The sequence below is a fragment of the Myotis brandtii genome, unplaced genomic scaffold (assembly GCF_000412655.1).
Source record: "Myotis brandtii unplaced genomic scaffold, ASM41265v1 scaffold285, whole genome shotgun sequence".
NCBI classification, from domain to species: domain Eukaryota; kingdom Metazoa; phylum Chordata; class Mammalia; order Chiroptera; family Vespertilionidae; genus Myotis; species Myotis brandtii.
The window spans coordinates 3,178,940-3,186,437 of record NW_005360891.1 but is presented as its reverse complement, the minus strand read 5'-3'; the positions used below and the strand labels follow the sequence as shown (position 1 = coordinate 3,186,437).

Genomic DNA, 7,498 nt, shown 5'->3' with positions numbered 1-7,498 from the left:
AGGAAGGAAGGAAGGAAGGAAGGAAGGAAGGAAGGAAGGAAGGAAGGAAAGGAAGGAAGCAGGACCTTCCTTCACTGATAACACCACACCCTCCCAGCTTCCCCATGCCTACCATCCTTTTCTCTAGTTTTGCTTGGCAATTAGAGTCATTCATGCTTTTGTGACCACACAAGCATTCCCCCATTTTCAGTCTGGCACCTGGAACTGCCACAGGTGAGGCCAAGAGCCTTTGCCTACCCACTATACCAAGGAACATCTTCCTTTGGGTTTGGGGGAACCCTACTCCCTACTTACACATCAAGGTCTTTTCCAGGGACATGCAGAGAACCTCACCCAGTGTGAAAGGGATGGATCTATTAAGTCCTTTCCATGACTCCCTTGCCCCGTAGCTCATGCTCTCCTTTCTATGCACAAGGCTTCCTGTTGCTATAATAGGAGGCTGAGCTCACCATAAATCAATAGCTCAGCACTTAAATGCAGGCATGAGGCTGATCTGAGAGTGGGGACCTGCCACTCAAGCTGAAGAGGCTGCAGAAGCTCACAAGGTCTGCAGGGTCAGTGATTTCAATTCCTAGGCTTCTTTATGGCTCTGGGCTTCTGGGCAAGGAGTAGTGCAGGTATTGATGTCCTTAAACTCTTCTAGAGGCCCACTGTGTGCAGGTTCAATGTGGACAGAGATGAAAAGTCAGAGGCCTGCCACAGGGATGTTCACAGATCAGAAAGGACACGCCAGAGAGACAGGGCACTCTAGGCTTAGGAGCTGTTTTCATGGTTGAAGGGTGGGGAAATTGAGCAGATACACAGGTGTGTTGGAGGACTTTTAAGAAAAGAGAATTTTAACTGAAACTCGAAGTCTTTACTGGTTAAATATTTGTTTGGCAGAAGTAACAGAAAACTCAATTAAGGTTGGCTTAAACTACAAAGGTTCTAACACTTAATGTTGATAGACAGTGTGAAAGATGGCAGGTCCAGAGGTGGCACTGTGACAGTGTTGTCAGTGACTCGGATGCCATGCACCTGTGTACTCCATTACCAAATGTTGGTGTCACTCCCACATGGTTGCGCTATGGCTGTCTCCACTCCAGCCATTACATCTCCATAGTTAGCACCGAAGCCAGAAGCAAGGGTGCACCCTATTTCCCTCCCATCTCTTTCTTTTAAGGAAGAAAGATTTCTCCCAGGGAGGTCCCATAGTTGTCCATTAATATGTCATTGGCCAAAACTGACCCAATCATTAGCAGGGGTTTATGCAGTGCCTGTAACTGCCTTAGACCAACCCCAATTCCTTCCAATTAAACATCCGTAGGAAGAAGGCAATGTGTTGTGTGAGCAACCAACATCATCCCACCATAAAGTAGAAATGGACAAGGTAGCTGAGGATTCAAAGCCAAGGGAACAGAAGAACAAGAGGAGCAGAATATGCAAAGGTACAGAGGTGTGGGAGACACCCCGGGTGCTTGGGATTGCTGGTGGTTCATTACTGCAGGAACACTGCCCAGGTGGGGAGAGGTGCTTTAGTTCTCATATTACATTTCATACCTGGAGCAGGGCAGGCCTAAGACAGTGAGGAGCGACTGAGAGGCACGGAGCGAGAGAGTAAATGCAGAAGCAGGTGGAAATACCACAAGTGTGCAAGGTTACCTATATTCTAGGAACTGAGCAGGGTTATTCTGTGGTGGGCAAAGTTATTAATAAATTCTGAAGGCTTCTATTCAGGTAATTATAATTGACAAGATAGATTATACATGATATTAATGGATGACCTTAATTACTTATCTTGCTTTTCAACAAGTTCAACAGCTACCTGTTTCTGGATATTAGAATGCAGGACACTTAGCCCAGGTTCTTTACAGCCATGATGTCCCACCTGTGATGCCTGCAGTTCACCATTTCCACCTGACCTGGACCAGCCTGAGGCCTACACTCCCTGCCCAGGGTGCTGAAAACAACCCAGCACTTAGTGTTGTAATTTATACAGGACACTCTCATCTCTGAGTGTTAGGGTGAGGGTGAGGGTGAGGAGGACCATATCCCAATTTACAGAGGAGAAAACAGAGGCAGGAAATAGATAAGGGGCTGATGGGTGAGTTGTGGGGGTGGGATTTGAGCAGAGCCTGTATTTCCCAATCCACCATGCCACTTTCTGACTTCAGAAGGGGGCGCCACGACTGACCAAGAGGTTTGCTGAACCTGAGCTTCCTCCTGCTCTCACACTTCCATTTCCTATGGTCAAATCCTCACATCCTGGCACCTTCCTGAGAGGAAAAGGGGAAAGATACAACTACATTATAGATAGGAAGCAAAGATGCACATTGTTGTCCTAGTGTGAACCTCTCGGTCATAATTAGCACAGGCCACAGGACCACAATTCCCCTCAGGCTCTGTAAATGTTAGGTAATGTGAATGCAGGAAGGTAACACTGGTCTGCCGTTCTGCCCTGCAGTATGGCTCACAGCCTTGCCCTTCAGAACCACATTCATTGCTGTTGGGAGTCACTGTAATAATTCTCTCTCTCTCTCTTTTTTCTTCTATTTAGTTGTTCTGATTCAGTCCAAGGGCTACATCACTACATGCTTCTCAAACTGGAGGATGCACAGCCCCGATTCTGTGCAGGGAGCAGACCAAACAAGAGTATCCCATGTATCTTTCTGAAGCACCAAGTTTATTACAAGACTTGGAAGAACCAAGTACTTTAATGAGAATCATCCCCTTGCACAAACATGGAAGGAAAGAGGAACAGGAGAGGTGAAAAGGACCCCAGGGGAACAGGCCGGCTGAGTGGTGGGCCTGCAGCGAGGGGGCCTCTCCTGCTGTCCCTGAGGCGGCTTCATCCATCCTCCAAGTTCAGCAGGTATTTTTGGTCTTGAGTTTTGAAGGCCACAGAGATGCCCGGTGCCCTTCTGATGTGAATTTGTGCAGAGAACATCATGGCAGTTTTTGCTGTCTCTCCCAGGGGTCCTGGCACACACAGCGTGCACATTATGCTCTTCTTCTTCTGGAAGAGCTCTGGGCTCAGCCTTTGTCCTTTCTCCCTGCACCATGTGACCTGGCTCCCTGGAGCTCATCATGGTTTAACTCTTCATTTAAAGTGGAGGATGCATAGTTTGACCTCCCTGGACTCTTTGGTTGTATCCCTTCCTTGGCTGTCCACCATTTACATGGACTCTACATTTTTTCATCGCCATGCTTTTTTGTGGATGACCTGAAGCAGAACTTTTTAACATAAAGTTCAAGAACCTGCTTAGCGCCTGCAGACCCTTGCTGGTTCCCTCTGGGGATCCTCAGCTGCTGCTGCTGCTGCTGCTGCTGCTAGGGCTGTGGGTGGACAGGAACCTCCAGGGTCACACTGGAGGGCTGGGCTGAAGATGGTGGACCTGGCCTCTGAGCCATGGGTCTATCATGAACTTCTTCCATCCCTTGGATAAGAATCAACAATTTTTAAAATGTCGTTTCCAATTCAAAAAATAGGAACAATGGCACGAGGTATTTATTTTCTGCTCACAATCTTTTGCTGCAGCTTCCCAAAGTTCTTTTCTATGAACGGCAGGTTCCCAGTGACCATCATATAGAGAACCACTCCTAGGCTCCATATATCTACCACGGGGCCATCATATTTTTGGCCCAAGAAGTGTTCTGGGGCAGCATATGAGAGGATACCACAGATGTCCTCACCTTATTGCTCCAAAATTCCTGAGTCCAAAGTCCACAATTTTGACGTCCCTATGAGCATCAAGGAGCATGTTCTTTGGTTCAGGTCCCTGTGGACCATGCCCCTTTGGTGGCTGTGCTGCACAGGTGATACCAGCTGACGGAAAATGCCTCGGGCCTCATTCTTGGGCATGTGGTAGTGGTCCTCCAGGGGATCGGATATGTTCCTTCCACTTAGGTGCTCTATGATGATGAAGAGTTTTCTGCTGCTTCCAGTCACCTTGAATAACTTGACTCTATTCTGGTGATTGAATGCCTTCATGCATGGAAGTCCTGCAGGGGAAGCCTCTGGAGGCTGGAGGAGCCCTGCTGATTGATGACTTTGACAGCCATTTCTGTACCGTCCAGAACGTGTCAGTCCAACCTCCCCTGGGCTGCTCTCTGCAATGGTGTTGAGGAACTTGTAATGCCCACTTTGGGCTCCTGTTCAGCAGAGGTGGCTGCAAGGTCATCTATATGGTGACTTGCTAACTATACTAATGGACAAGACTAAAAAACTCTGCTAACTATTATTAGTAACTATGCTAAAGAACAAAACTATGCTAATACTAACATTAACAATGCTAAATATACTCACTACCTATGTTAACTAAGTATATTAACTCTACTGACAATACTAAATATACCAACTGTACTCACAAAGCTAACTAAAAATACTAAAATAAAAATAAAAATGAGAAAAACAAGGACAAATGAAAAAAATAGAAAACAAAAAATTTGAGAAAATTGAAAGAAAAAGGAGAAAAAACAACTGAAAGAAGACAAAGAGAATAAAGAAAAATGGAAATAGAGAGCAAAGAAAAAGTATAACTAATGGAGAAAAAAGAGTTAATAAAAGAGAAAAATAAAATGGGGGTGGCGGGGGCTGGAGGAGGGGGCATGGGAGTGATAATAAGCTAACAAGTACAAGTCTGATAGGTCACCACAATCTGCTTATGGGTTACAAGGACAAAAACCTTAGCCCAGCCAGCTCCTTCTATAGAAGTTTTTTGTAATTTTATTACAATGCTGCTTTATAAGGCCAGAGCAAGAAACCAGCCTTTCATAGCTGGTAATAAACCATAGTGGTTTCCTCAATTTTTATTCTGAAGATATCTTTACTCTAAAAAAATTAAAAGACCAGAAAGACCTTTTTGTTGATGTGCGATACTAAAGATTGTCATTTGCTTTATTATAAATTAAAATCTGTAGGATGCATCAGTGACCTTTTCATTTATAATTTGAAAATCTATAATAATTTTTGTCATTGAGAGTCATGATTGTGTCTACAATTAAAACATTCAATTCCTTTTCCTTAAATTCTGATTGGTTTAAAAATGATGCTACAACTTGACGGATATCACAATACTCTAAGAAAATATCTGTTTCATAAGACATGGGAAAGTACAGTATTAACATTTATAAAGCAGAGAGGATAACTTTCATTATATTTTTGCCAGTAAGATCAGGAGCAGAAGCATCAGAAACCTTGGACACCAGAGGGTAGTGAATTGCTATATTCAAAGCAATGAAGGAAAAATGCTGTCAACCAAGAATCTTATATCTCACAAAACTGTCCTTCAACAATGATGGAGAAATGAAGACATTCCTAGATAAACTTAAAGCCTTATGAAAAGATATCTATAAAGTAAGTACATGGACAGTTATAAAAGTAGTATTGTAATTTTGGTTTGTAGCTCCACTTTTTGTTTTCTACTTAAGAGACTAATGTATTTAAAAATCCAAGTGTTTGTGTTTGGATTCACGTGCACAAACAAAAAATAACAAAAAGAAAACCGAAAAATTTACAAATAGGTAGAAATTTAAAAACACATTCTCAGGCAACCAAGGGTCAAAGAAGAAATCACAAGAGAAATTGGAAATTACTTAGAGATAAAAAAAAACACACAACACACAATTTTACAGAACTTACAGAATGCAACAAAAGTGGTGCTCACTAAGGAAATTTATAGCTGTCATAAATTTTTATACATTTAAAAAAATCTACAATTGATACCTAATTTTACACCTTACAGAACTAGAAAAAGAAGAACAAACTAAGTCCAAACCTAGTAAAAGAAGAAAATGTTAGAGGTTAAAGTGAAGATAGACAAAACACATATAAACAAAGAGCATTGGAGATTTGAGATTAGGTATAAAGTTTAATGTATATGTAATTGGAGTCCCAAAAGGAGAGGGAAAAAAGTATAGAAGCAATGTAATTTTCCAGACTATAATCCAGACTCTTTAGTCTGTCAGTTAAGGCCTTTCACAGCTTGGACCCAATAGCTTTCTAGTTACATCTTCCGCCTGCTCCATAAGTTCAGGCTATTTCCTCCAATTGCAGGAAAGGCCTGTCCTGTCTCATACTACATCTGGGTTAAGTTGAAGACCTTGTGTTTTAAGCTTGGCAATAGTCAAAAGAGGTTTTGTTCACATGACCATCCACTGCTACATGACCCTAAAACAGCCCAGTACTTCCCTCTACTTAGAGACATATTCTTTGCTCTTTTGGACGTCAGGTTTCATGGTATCACTGGCACGCTTCCAGCCAGCAGGGCACACTTCCCGATGTTTGCCAGTGAACTGAAAAGCCTGAACTAGTCTCGGAGTCTCGTTCACAGAGCGGCCGACAGGGAGGGATGTTTACGGTGATCTGGTGAAGGACACAGTGATAAAGAGTCCCCTGAATGAGATGCCTTCATCGGCCTTTGAGATCCCACAGTCCTGAGCAGTGGTGAACGTGGGGCCTGACACCAGGGGCATGTTCATGGGTCCCCGTCCTCCTCGTTTCTTGGGTGTGTTGACCCATGCCAGGTAACAGAAGTGAGAATCCACAGAAGCACCCATCACTTGGCAGTTGTGTTTCTTAAATTCTGCTGCTCTATCAATGAAAGAAATGATCTCCATGGGGCACACCAAGGCAGAGAGGGTAGAAGAAGAATACATATTTTCCTCTGTAGTCAGATAGGCTGATATCTTTGAACTGACCATCTGGCATAACAGCTGTGGCTCTAAAGTTGGGACCAGGGTGCCCAATTTTAGCATTTCCTGAAGACATCTAGCCATCAGCAGCACTGAGACACAAATACCAAGACCAGTCAGGAAGATGACTCACATATCAATTACTTTCAATGCAAATGGATTAAATGCTCCAAAAGACATATGGAGACTGGATGGATGACAGAATAAGACCTTTACATATGCTGTGTATGAGAGACTCACTTCAGATCCAAAGACACACACAGGCTAAAAGCACAGGGATAGAAGAAGATATTTCATGAAAATGGAAACAAAACGCTGGGGTAGCAATACTTAGACAAAATAGACTTTAAAACAAAGGCTATCTAATAAGAGACAAAGAAGGACCCAACAATTCCTCTTTATCCAAAATAAAACCCCAAAACACTAAATTGAAAAGACATATACATCCATATATTTATTGCAGCATTATTTAATAGCCAGGATATGGAAGCAACCTAAGTTGCATCAATAGAAGAATGGATACAGAAGTAGAGCATATATACAATGGAATGGAATGAAATCTTGCCATCTGTAACAACATAGATGGACCTAGAGGGTACTGTGCTGAGTGAAATAAGTCAGAGGAAGACAAATGCTATATGATTTCACTTATATGTGGAACCTACAAAACAAAATAAGCATAATAGAAACAGAGTAATAGATATAGAGAATATTTTGAGGGTTACTGGAAGGGAGGGGGGTTGGAAGGGATGGGTGAAAAAGGTGAAGGAATTTAGAAGTACAAATTGATAGTTACAAAATAGTCATGGAGATAATATTGTAATAA

The 7,498-nt window shown here is 42.7% G+C and overlaps 1 pseudogene; it reads right to left on the bottom strand.

Moving 5' to 3' along the window:
- Window positions 1-6,171: 6,171 nt before the first annotated feature.
- LOC102245717 lies at window positions 6,172-6,942 on the bottom strand (annotated as a pseudogene).
- Between the last annotated feature and the right edge of the window lie 556 nt (window positions 6,943-7,498).